Below are 13,050 nucleotides of genomic sequence, written 5' to 3'. Positions count from 1 at the left end.
ACTGCAGATATACAAACCGTAAACAGAGCAGAATATCAATCACACTGATCACTTTCTTCATTCCAGTCGGCTCATGTTATTATGAAAATATTTGTGCATTCGAATGCTCAAGTAAGATGATGTAAAATTAAAACAGCCTTCTGTCTGTACCGTCTTGACTTCTTTGCTCGCGTTCATCACTTTCGCTTTTATTCTTGTGCACTGACTTGTTTGCTAAGCTGAACAACCAATCAGAGTTCTCTCTCTCACCAATGACCCAACGCCGATTCAAAATGCTGAATCGGCCCCCCAAAAAATGGCAAGTTGTCATTATGCGAGGTGTTTCAGATGGTTTAAGTGTGTTGCTATCTAAAATAAAAAGTTATTGTTAACTAAAATTATTATTAATAAATAAAATATAAATATTAGATGAAAAACTTAAATAAAAAGTTTATCCAGTAGTGGAATTTATCACTCCAGATTGATTCCAAATTAAAATCAAAATTCCATTAGAATTCCTTTGGAATTTTTTTTCTGACTTGGGTTTGTATAAGAGAATATTCTAATGGATGATCAGTGCTTTTTTTTTTTTGCGCTGCTGGAACAAGCATTTTTTATCTAGTCAATAGCAGCTTAACATTGACATTCTTGGTGTGCATCTCTGATGCAGAACTCTGGACTGCAGCTCATTAAAAATAGACAGAGCATTTAGAGAGAGTTAAAGTCCTAATGTAAAATCTTTACCAGTGACTTAAGTACAGCATTGAGATCCGTTTCTGCTGAGCGTGCTGAATAATAAACTCACCGTCTACTGTCCGCTGAGTTACAGCAGTGTCTGCGAGGGGCTTTTATTTGATCTCTTTGTTTTTGTCTTGTTAAAGTCGGCATGAATCCGATGCATATCCGAGTGAAACTGCTTCTCGGACAAGAACAAATGTGGGGCAGGATTTGATTTTGTCCATGAGGAGTTGATTGGATGGTTGAATAATTGTGGTTTGCTATTGGTGGATCTCATGTGAGTGACAGGTTGCCCCGCCCTCATGCCAGTAAACATGTCATCAGAGAAGAGATCTGTACATTAATAAAAAAAAAAATTGTGGGTAAACTCGGCACAGTCCTTCTGCCTGGTTTCCTGGATAACTTGTTGGAATTACAGTTATTACATTGCAAGCAAAAGTAAAAGTAAGATTTTTTTTTTAACTCTTCCCCCACACACTGACGTAGATTTGTGGGGGTGTGTTTGAACGAAGCATTTTAGGAAGTGCGTGGCTGAGCCTTAACTTTTATAAAGAATATCTCTTTAGGTTTGACACTTTGAGCTTTGTAAGGAAGAGATGATAATTTGGTGGATGAATTAAAAATATTCGTTAATCATCGTATTCATTCGATTGTAATCATAACGGTCGCCTGAGGGCACTCAACGACCACGTCATCTGTGAGTGTGAGAGTTTCTAACAATTTCTAACTGATTATACACATATTAAGCACGATTAACCAATTATACAATTGATGCGACTACAAAGATGTTCTAATTCTTCTAATCTAATCTAACATGTAAGATTAAAGTAGTTTTATCACTACGTGTGATATTTCTGTGACAGCTCCAGCTCTCCGATGCACAGTGTAAGCGTCGGCGTTTACTCCTTGCAGATATAGTGCATTCAAATACTATATTGGGATTTGATAATGAGTGAACAAAGTGAGTGGTTTCAGACACAGCTCCAGACTTTTGAAAGACAGTGTATCATTGTCCTAGCAACTGCCTAGCAACCACTCAGAACACCCTAGCAACCAATCAACTCCTTAGCAACCACCAAATACACCTCAGCCACTGTGGACACTTTAGCAACTATGAACCACACAAAAATTATACAACAAGGTTCTGTTTTAAACTTTCAGACAAGGCTTTGTCAAGCCACATTGTTCCGTTTTAGTACTACTTAGTGTTTGGTTAATTCTGTTTACTTCCATGCAGTTTAAAGACCATCATTTTGCAGGCTTTCACTGAATAACCCCTTCTCTCCCTCCCTCTGCGTCTCTCTTGTACAGCTTCTTTTCAGTACAGAGCGTGAATGTGAAAAGCGTCGCCGATAGGCAGCCACACAATACCACTAACGCGTTAAAATGACTTCCAGATGTCTCCGACTCCTGATCAAGAGGAGGAAGAGTAGGGGGGAAACCAGAAGAGTACAGGAAACCAAAGCAAAATAAATGATTTGCAAATGTAGCGTAGGGGTGGGGAGACTGACGGACGGCTAGAGACGGCGGTCTGGTGCTGGTTAGATGTGGTGCTGGCTCCGGGTGGGCTAGTGAGGGGTGACAGTGATGGAGGAGGTGAGAGAGAACGCCCGGTGTGATCGGGCAGACACCTGTGCCAGCGCTCGTATCGGCTCCCAGAATACACTCACAGATCGTCCGTCCCCTGAGGGCCCCCGAGGGCCGTAAACTACAACAACAGACTGAGGTACACATGATAAAACCTTTGTTTCAGCTCTTAAAAATAAAGGATGTTTTCACAGTGACGCCACAGAAGAACCATTTTTGATTCCCCAAAGAACATTTGGGTGAACAGTTCTTAAAAGAACCACTTTTTTCTCAATGTGTAGAACATTTTAATAATCTAAAGAACCCTTTTCCACTATAAAGAAACTTTTGTGCAATGCAAGGATTCCATGAATGTTAAAGGATCTTCATAGAATTCATAGATGCCAATAAATAACCTTTATTTTTTAAAAGTGTAGTGTAAAGAACATTTTAATAATCTAACCACTTAGATCTCACAGTTAAAAATAAAGGTTCCAAAAGGGTGTTTTCACTGTTATGCCATAGAAAAACCAATTGGTGTCCACTAAATAACCTTTCACTGAACAGTTCAGTGTGAAGAACATTTTAATAATCTGAATTACCCTTTACCACTATAAAGAACCTTTAGCGATTGAAAGATTCCATGGACGTTAAAAGGTTCTTCAAGGAACCATTGATTCCAATAAAGAACATTATATTTTTTACCAATATCGTTTTTGCATTTAGAGTGCAACTTAAGGGAATGAAAACTCTGTTAATGTAGACATGGCCACTGAAATTATATGAATTATATTATATTAAACCAAATCACTCAACATGTCGGTTAGGAAGCTCTGAATGTGTGTTTGATGGATAGGAAATCGTAAGTTGAGCTTTGAGGGTGAGGAAAATGGAAAAATCAAGCAGGAAATTCAAGCAACTTCTGAATGCACAACTGGAATTACTTGTTTATCACTACCAATAATTCTTTCAGTAGTGGCTGAATGCATTATAAATATTTATATACATTTATGTTTATATAGGGCCTCGATTTCGGGGTCAGATTTGAGGTGAGGATCTCAGTGGTGAAATCTGTCAATGTTAAACTCAAATCTGCAAATTACTGTTTTCTTCAGTAATATTGCATGTAGAATAAGAAGACTTTCTCAGTATAGAATTTTTCATTCTGTAAACAAAACAAGCATCATATGATAAATGTTGAAAGCAAATATTTGTCAGTGTTAGTGAGCGTTTTATAGGGGTGGAATTGAATTAAGCCTTAACCTTCAGCTCAGTGAACTCAAGGGAAGACGAGGGGAGGGCAGCATGAAAAATGTACAGAAAGGAAAAAAGAGGAAAATAAACATTACACTAAAGCATGTGAGATGTTTTTCTTTATTTAATGTAAATGTAAAAAACACAAAAAAACATGACATTTACAAATGTAATTTTCCCTCATGTTAGTCATTTGCAAAGGTATTTATGGTATTAATTGGTTTGTTTCACCCCCCAAAAAATTATTATCATACCAATTTTTGTCATTTAATTTTCTTAAGAACATTTACATGACCATGCAAAAGTTAGGAGTCAGTAAGATTTTTTGGTAACACTTTATTTTACAGTGTCCTTGTTACATATGTTACATGTACTTACCATAGTAATAACAGTAAATGATGCATAATTACATGCAATTAACTCTCAACCAAATCCTAATCCTACCCTAACCCTATAGTAAGTACATATAGTTGCTTAATACTCAGTACTTAAATATATAATTACACTCTAACAATGACACCTTAAAATAAAGTGTAACCGTTAAAAAAAGAGCAATTAATACTTTCATTCAGCAAGGATGCATTAAATTGATAAAAGTAAAATGAAAGACTTTTATTTTTTATTTTCAAATAAATGCTGTGCCTTTGAACATCCTATTATTCAAAGAATCCTCAACCTTTTGACAGTAGTGGATCTCAAAATTAAGTACAAATTAATAGGATTCATTAAAATGTATTGTGATTGTTGATTGTTTCAGCATTTGCACTTTAAGTTTTGCTTCTCTCCATTCAAGCATTTTTTTTGTCCTTTTCTGTCTTCAGTCTACCAGGCTTCACTGTTTTCACTTTTTGTCTCTCTCTTCGGGCTCAGAAAGAGTCAATTATAGGGCTATAAAGGTCTCTTTAGCCCAGAGACGGGCCGCCCGTGTCGGGGGAAGCTGAAAGCTAACGTGATTACCGGGTAAGTTTATAAGCTGTAAGTGCTGAGATGAAGTGAATGCTCTCTCAGAGGAGACAAACAGAAAGATAAACTCTCTTATTCTCTTTCAGAGTGGAACAACTAGCAGCACACAGGAGACACACAGGAAAACTGTATACATGCCTCTGGAGGTTAGCATTGACGGATCCGTGTCCTGACTGCATCCTTTTTCTGCGTAATATAAAGCATGGAGAGTTCATGTTGGTGAAGTTCATTTGAAATCCATTGAAAAAGTAATTAGCTAGGCTATCAGTAGCAAACTACTCAGAAAATGTAACTGGATAAGTTACACTATAGAAAAACGGTATTCATATTGACCAGGGACAACAAAAAGGTCAAAAATCACAATTAAAGTAGTTCATGTGGCTTATGCGTGAGATTTCTGAAGCCATACAATACATTTGTGTAAGGAACAGGACTAATCAAGTCAGTCATTTATATTCATTATTCTGAAGCTTGTATCTAATCTGTTTTTGTGTGCCATTTTTTTACTTACGACATACTGTGAAGCTTGAATGTAACTCGACACCCTTGCTTCATTTAGTATATGCAACCATTATGCAAATTAGTCCCCGCCTCCACTCAATCACACCAGCTCTGACTACCTTATCTATCTACTCTTACTCGATGTATCAAAATGGTAATGTGTTTTATGTATCGCTCTCTACAACTACAGTATATTGCTAATATTACACAAACCATGCTCCTGTTCACCATCACAGAGTGAGACAGCTGCCTTCTAAAAATCAGCATCCTTACAAACGCTTTGAACATCAGTGAATGTCATTGGAGAAAATCCCCAGTTTTAAGGAGAAAATACTCAGCAATGGTGTTGTCTGATGAATTCACACATGCTTTATCTTAATGGGATAGTTCACCCAAAAATGAACATCATTTACTCACCCTGAAGTTGTTCCAAACCTGTATGAGTTTTTTTCTTCTGTTGAACACAAAAGAAGGTATTTTAAAGAATGTTGGTAATCAAACAGTTGATGGTAGCCATTTACTTCCATGGAGGAAGACCAAATGGACAAACTTGGCCGAACATCCATGCTCTCCGAGCTCCCCCTCCAGCCCAGGGAGGGTGGCTCATTCCCGGTCAAAGTCAGATCCGTCCGCCCTTTGGAGGACATTCTCAAGTATATACCGGGTGAAAATGGACCACATAGGTGGTGTAGGAGGAGGTGCACTGGTGGGTGCACAGGGCCTCGTTAGACCATCGTGAGGCCCACTCAGAGTGACTCTGGGTGGGGTGAGAGTTCAATTTCCACCGCGGTGGAGCTCTGGAAGTATGAAACCTCCAGGAATTGACAGGCTGGTTTTGTGAAACTGCATCCCAGGCAGAATGCACCGTCTCAGGCATGAATAAAGCGAAAGACACCCTGGAGGAATGTCCTCCTAAAATACTATCGACTAACTGTTTGGTTACCAACATTTTTCAAAATATCTTCTTTTGTGTTCAACAGAAGAAAGAAACGCATGCAGGTCTGGAACAATTTGAGGGTGAGTAAATAATGACAAAATTTTAATTTTGGAGTGAACTATCCCTTTAAAGCATATTAAAAACAGCACATGTAAACTACATTAAAAACTTGACAGTATGTAAATATGGTAAAACAAATACACTGTAAAAAAGTAAAGAATACAAATTTGAAGTTGACCAAAAAAATGTGTTTAATTCATTGTGTTACTTGCTGTTTTTTTACTTTGTAATTAATTGTGAAATTTACCCGTCATTTCTGAGAGAAAATTGTTTCTACACAAATTGAAATGAACAGCCCTCTCCTTCAATGACCCCTTTAGATTTTTCACTAAATGTGTTTTATTTCACCCAGTGGTGAAATCACACATATCTGAGGAGAACCACTGACTAAAAATATCTCCTCTCCACAAATGGAACATCCATTCACACACACTTCTAACACCACATACTGTACACGTGCGAGCGAACACACACTCACACAGCTCCGCCCCGGGTACAGCTTGCCCTCAGTTCTCCTGATCTTTCGCCAATGTCCTGCCAGTAATCTGGGTGGTCCCATTCCTGTGGTTCTGGCAACCCATACGTCCACCAAGCCAAAATATTACAAACACACCCATTTACTTGTCATGACAGAGTGAGGTTAAATGACTAGATCATGAATGCTAGTGACCCTCCAATCCAATGACCCTCCAAAGCCGTACACTTACACATTGTGAACTATTGTACGGCTTCAGAAGACTTCGAATATAGCGCTCAAGTAGAACTGGTGACTGTTATGGTGCTTTTGTCATTTTTGGAGACTAACAGTGAAAAAGCAAGTCAACTTGCAAAAGTTCAGCTTCGGGAAAGTCCTGGGAAAAGTTCTGGTAAAATCCTAAGAAACAAACCAAATAAGACAGCAGACTGACATTTCCTTATGAAAGTGTTGAACCTGCAACCATCACAAACTAGAACTTGGACTGTTCGACTATCACAAGACATTCAAACATTTTGACATATTAATACCAAGGGATGCCATGGTGGCCAGATACTTGTCTAGCATTTCGCATGAGTTTACATTTCTATATATTATACTGTATTACAGTAATCATAATCACCATTGAGAATAATCGGAATTACAAAAATAATAGTTATAATACAGTATTTTAAAAAGGAACACTTTATTCTGATGCTCAACAGACATTCTACTGACTATAAGTAACTTTGCAACTTATTCTACTAACCCTAACACCAAACCTTAAACTACCAGTCTGCTAATACTCTAAAAGAGAGTTGACGTAGTTGCAAAGTTACTAGCAGTTAGTAGAATGTCTAAAGTGGACCAACAAAATAAAGTTTAACCTTTCAAATATATTATGTAATTCAATAAAATTACATTTTTTTTTTTTTATCAACACTTGAATGTGGGTAAGTTTAATAAAAAAAGCAATATTTCGAGCAAAAAGCAGAGAAAATCGTGTTTTGTTAAAGACTGCATCTGGATCAGATTCAGAACGATGATCAAAACACAGATGGAGTAGATTGAGTCTATCAACACCCCTAATGCTTCACAGTCCTGTACCTCGTCCTGGTTCTACACTTCATTTGGCAGTTTTGCTTTATATGCCATTTAATGTTGATGATCGCATTATTTTACATATGCATCTGCTTGTATCGCTTGTTTCTGCTTCTTCTTCACATGCCTTTTGATCGGGAGATTCTGTATACTTTCAGAAGATGCCTAATATCGTCCCCAACCGTATAACAGTGAAAACTCTGTCAATATGGGGAAAGAGTTAATAACACTGTATTACAGTAATTAGAATCACCATTGAGAATAATGGGAGTTACAAAAAAAATTGCTTTAATAATAATGTGTAATTGTGTTTACATCTAGGGGCTCTATTAGTCTGAGAAACAAATGGTGCAGCCTCAGGCCACCCACAGCCCAATCACTAATTGATGCACACACACAAAATGGCAACCACTGACTGAAATTCATCAGATCCAATCGGATTAGCTGGATGTTCATCCGTTCACCTCGATATAAAGTAATGCTTACAAGCTACCGGGTTGATCCAGTGAGAAGAACTAGACTGGATTTTGTTCTCCAAAGGCTATAGACATTTCTGGGTTTTTTTGTTGGTTTTTTAGTTTTTTTTTGGTAATACAGCTGATCAAAGACTGGCATTGGAATTATTTGATGGACTGTTTCAATGTTATTCTATTAATGTTGTGTCATGTACTTCAGATAAACCCCAACCCTAGACAAAACCTAAAAAACCAAAACAAATTGTTATTGGTTCCTTTAATGTTGGTCATTTGGAATTTTTCTGAGAGGGTTAGACTGCAAACCGGACCAGAATTCATGCTGATATTCAAACATCTGACTATGTGAAACTGCTGCGTCTGAAATCGAATACTTCATTATATAGTATGCAAAAAACAGTATGCCAAAAGAGTAGTATGTCCGAATACATATGTTGAATATGTTGAATCAGTAATCGAAAAACAGCAGGCAAAGAGTCCCCGGATGATTTATAACTTCAGGCAAGTTTCTGAAGTGTGCATTTGATAGACACTTTACTATCCCATGAGGCCACGGGAGAGGATTTATGAATGGCAGTGAAGCGACACACTGACACTGGTGACAGTAACAACATGACGTATGTAGTACATCCAAAAATCCTTCATACTACCCACATTCAAACTATATGGAACATACTTTTTGTAATGGTCGCGAAGTAAATTCAAATTCAAATGTAGTACCTACTCAGTCAGTATGTGATTTTGGACGCAGCGTATGTTTTTGTTTGTTTGGGGACTCTAGCTATAGCGATTTGCAGCAAAGAAAGTGGCTTGAACTTGTTCAGTTGAGTTGGTGATTTCTGCACATCTTCCATATATGACATCAAGTACCGAGGGCTAAGTATCACTATAGTTCTGTCTCATTCTCTTTCTATCTCTCTATTTTATGAGAACAAATCCAGAATAGTTGTTCGGCTTAACAAAGCTGTGCAAGAACCGCCAGTAGTTAATATATCAGATGGAAACAGCAACTGTCTCACCAATGCATACATTTATCAGCTGAATTTCATAACTTTATAACAGTGTGATTTATTTTTCTTTAACACCATCCATGCTGTACCCATTATTCCTCTCTTATGATGTGTTTCATGCAGGGGAATTGATTTATGAGTCCGCTACTCTGTTCTGGACTGAGTTACGCGCAGCAGTTCACCCCGCGAACCACAAAATGCTGTTGCTTTATAGCAACAGGTGTTGATGGATCACATAAAAGAGAGATAGAAACAGACTGAAAGGTGTGTGTGAGCGTAAAAGAAAGAGAGATCTCCCATCTGTTCCGCATTAGCCACCGTTCTTCGCAGGTCAGAGTTTTGCTCTTGGTAAATGTATGTTTGTACAGGTAGGTTCATGTCACAGTAACTTGCAGAGTAGAAACAGCAGTTTCTCAAACGTGTGCAATTGCTCTCCACCCTTTAACTAAAGAGTGATGTTCGCTCCATCCTCCGGGTCTCGCTTATGTAAGGCTCGTACCCCCACGCCAGCTTTGGCTTCCGCTCTTAATGAGATCCAATTGGAGAAGGGCTGCTCTCGTGGCTTTGATGGCTGTCACATGTGGAAGTGATTGGCGAATCTCGTGCTGCCGACAGTAAGCGTGAGGACCAGAAAGCCCCGGGTGTGTCTCAGCAGCTTCACTGTAAGCTGTCCAAGAGAGAGAGCAGTTTGTAACAGAGGCCTCAAAGGGGCTGATTCACTGAAGGTATTTCAGCCCAAATAACATTGTTATATATTCACTAAATTCCAGTGTTGTAGTACTCGAGACCATTCTTGGTCTCAAAACCTTGTACTAATGCCCAGTACACATTGTACGATTTTGGGCAGTTCCAGATGAAATATGACCAATCGTGGTGATTTCTGTGGTCGTGGCTCCTAAACAGTGAGAGAGTTTTAAAGACAGTTGTTGTCACTGTCTTGCAACCAAAGAAAGCCTGCAATAACAGTTTCAGAAAGTTACATCTCACAGTGCGTTTGCAGCTACGACCTACGTCTACTGACTAGCCAATAAAAATGCAACATGAAATTGCATATTGATCAATGCAACATGGTGTTAAAACTTAAAACTAGCTCCATTTACAAGACTGGCATGCCAAGTTGGCCTCTTTTCCGTAGCCATGACCGCGTCAGTATTCTCCTTTTTCGCTTCCACTTCTTTTTGTCAGCGCACATAAAAACTACAATTGCCAAAGTGCGATTCATCTTGCTCTATATTTGTTTACCACTTGTGCATGCTGGTGACGTTTTATTCTTCTATACTAACTTGCGTCGTAGCCTATGATTCAATAGTTGTCATCCACGTACAGTCTACATACATGTAGTACCCAAATTTATTAGATCCATGTCGTACAGTGCGTGATTTGTAATGATCTTATAGGATTCCTGAAATCGCAGTCTGTAGCAAGAGGACTTGGGATTTTATTTCACTACTGCAGGGACATTATTAAATTGCTGGAGCATTGTCTGATTTATGTTAACATCATTTATGTGATTGCATGTGAAATTCTCTGCTTCAAGTGCAATCAATAACTTACTTCTAATTTGATTTCTTTTGTTACTGTTGTGTAGGGTCAGAAATCAACAAGTGATTGTGTCAAAAATGTCACTAAATTGAATACAAATGCCCGCAAAATTCAAGATATGATTGCAAAAAAGTACTTGTATGTGATCTTAATTTTTATATTATAACGTATGCTATAATTAAGCAATATTTAGAGCAAGAGAGTTGTTTTCACAAATGAGCATGATTGCAAATGTGATATTGATTTTATACAAACGATCAGAACAAAGTTTTATTTTTAAACATTAATCTCAACATTATTTATTCAGTTTTATTTGTACCAATTCAGATGCAACTTCTGTGCCACCTCAGCTATGCATATTTGTTGTTAGTTATTTCATTTGATTGGTAACAGCTCTGTATAGTGTATTAATTCTTACTGTATTCATTTATTAAATATAAGACACTTCTCAGGCAGTAAATGTGGATGTTTCAGATGAATTTAAGAAGTGCTGCTCTGATCTCACCCTGCCTTTGTCTCGGTCTTGTCTTGATCTCAACATGTTTTTTCAGGTGCCATAATCATTTGTCATGAAAATTGCGTTCAGCATAGGTTTTCATTACTGTAATGCAGATTTAAGTATTTATGCACCACTGTAGTGTTTGGTTTAAAAATACATTATTTAAAAATATATATTTTATGTAATCAAAAAAAAAAAAAAAAAAAAAAAAAACTATATTAAAGTCATCAGAAACACCATTTTATAATTTTTGTAATTTATTCCTGATCAAAGCTGAATTTTCAGCATCATTACTCCAGTCTTCAGTGTCACATGATCCTTCAGAAATCATTCTAATATGATGATTTGATGCTCAAGAAACATTTCTGATTATTATGAATGTTGAAAACAGTTGTTCTGCTTTATTTTTGTGGAAACCGTGTTCCGTTTTCTTTTTCAGGGTTCTTTGATGAAAAGAAAGTTCAAAATAACAGCATTTATTTGAAATAGAAGTCTTTAATTATACTGCCACCCATCTTTGATCATTTAAATGCATCCTTATTGAATAAAGTATTATTTTGTTTTAAAAAGTACTTAACCAAAACCAAACTGTTTGTTGGAAGCTTTTCCTTATCTTGGTTCAGGCCTACACTTTATAGTGGCGGCTCTTTCTCACACAAACTCTTTCTTTCTTCATTTAATCTTTTCCCCAAAGAAAATGACGGGAAAGCCCCTGAGAAGCACAGACAGGCCCTCCTCATCTGTAAGCCATGTGCATGTGCATTAGAGTTGTGCGTAATAAGCCCTCAGAGGGATCTAATGGATTATGGGCCAAACACATGAAGACCTGCACAAAGAGCAGGGCCAGAAAGACCAGCATTGTGTAGTGACATTAGCCTTGTCTAATGAAGGTTCTGGTGAATAAAGGAGAGTCGAGTGAGTAAATAATGTATTGGTGTTGTTTAGGGGGCATTTCTCTCAGTTTATGAAAACACACGAGACGTGGAGAATGTATTTAATGGTGATACATGACATAATTTCCCCTGAAGGAGAAAGGATGTCAAAAACTCGTGATTAGTTCAAAAGACACGCATAAAAAATAACATTATATGTTTTACTTTTTGCACCAAATGTGGGACAGGTGGAAAATTCTTCTAAAAGATCTGCTGATTTCTTTCTAGTATAAGTGCAGATTTGGGGCCGTTCACACATTTTTTTAAAATAGCATGGGTAGTTAAGGTAAAATAGTTAAGAAGCCCGGAAAGGACACCAGCATCCAGAAGTAAAGTACGTTCAGACTGCAGGTAATGTGGCTTTATGGCTTTAAAATAAAACAGCACAAACCACATAGAATCTGATCTTTTCAATTCCGATATGTGCCACTTCCATAAGTGGTCCTAAATCTGATACAGGTCAGATGTTTTGCATTGCAACATCAGTCTGAACAGTCAAATCAGAATTCATGCGACTTTTACATCCCTCAAGAGCAACATTCGTCACAACTCTGCGCTCATGGGAGTCACTTCAGAGATTTAACATTCCTGAAGTTATCAAGACTATTGCGAAAGGTAGTCAGTGAAGGACATTCTCAGAACTCATAAGTATAACAGGGACAGCTCTATATACAAGCAAAACATGAGGGCTTGTATTATAAATGTTTAAAAACTCTCTTATTTCGCTTCCTCGTCTTTTTTTTACTTTATATATTGCCTGCTCATAAATTCATTGGCTTCCACACTTCAAATAAACACGTAATCGCTTTACTGTCATCCGTGTTTTCTTCCGTATCACAGCGTGCTGCGTGTCATCTGTGTATCATTCTTTTGCGCATGTGGGTCAGTTCAGGATCACGATCTGTTCACACTGGAATCTGAAATTGGCCACATTTAAAACAACAATGTGAACAGCTATACAAAAAAAAAAAAAAAAAAAAAAAAAAAATCTGATCTGAGCAGTAAATCAGAATTGAGCACTAAGACTCGCAGTGTGAACAT

The 13,050-nt window shown here is 37.5% G+C and overlaps 1 protein-coding gene and 1 long non-coding RNA gene across 2 annotated transcripts in view; one reads left to right on the top strand and one right to left on the bottom strand.

The window, feature by feature from the left end:
- The window catches only part of syf2 (SYF2 pre-mRNA-splicing factor), a 118,068-nt gene that overhangs the window by 59,954 nt on the left and 45,064 nt on the right, over positions 1 to 13,050 (bottom strand). The window lies entirely within an intron of this gene.
- LOC307149700 lies at positions 2,279 to 4,658 on the top strand. The gene is made up of 3 exons (XR_013819611.1): positions 2,279 to 2,443; positions 4,408 to 4,497; positions 4,587 to 4,658. It is a non-coding gene; the product is annotated as an uncharacterized lncRNA (long non-coding RNA).

Source organism: Squalius cephalus, assembly GCF_949319135.1.
Source record: "Squalius cephalus genome assembly, chromosome: 21".
Lineage (NCBI taxonomy): Eukaryota > Metazoa > Chordata > Actinopteri > Cypriniformes > Leuciscidae > Squalius > Squalius cephalus.
This window is presented reverse-complemented; position numbering and strand designations above follow the sequence as displayed.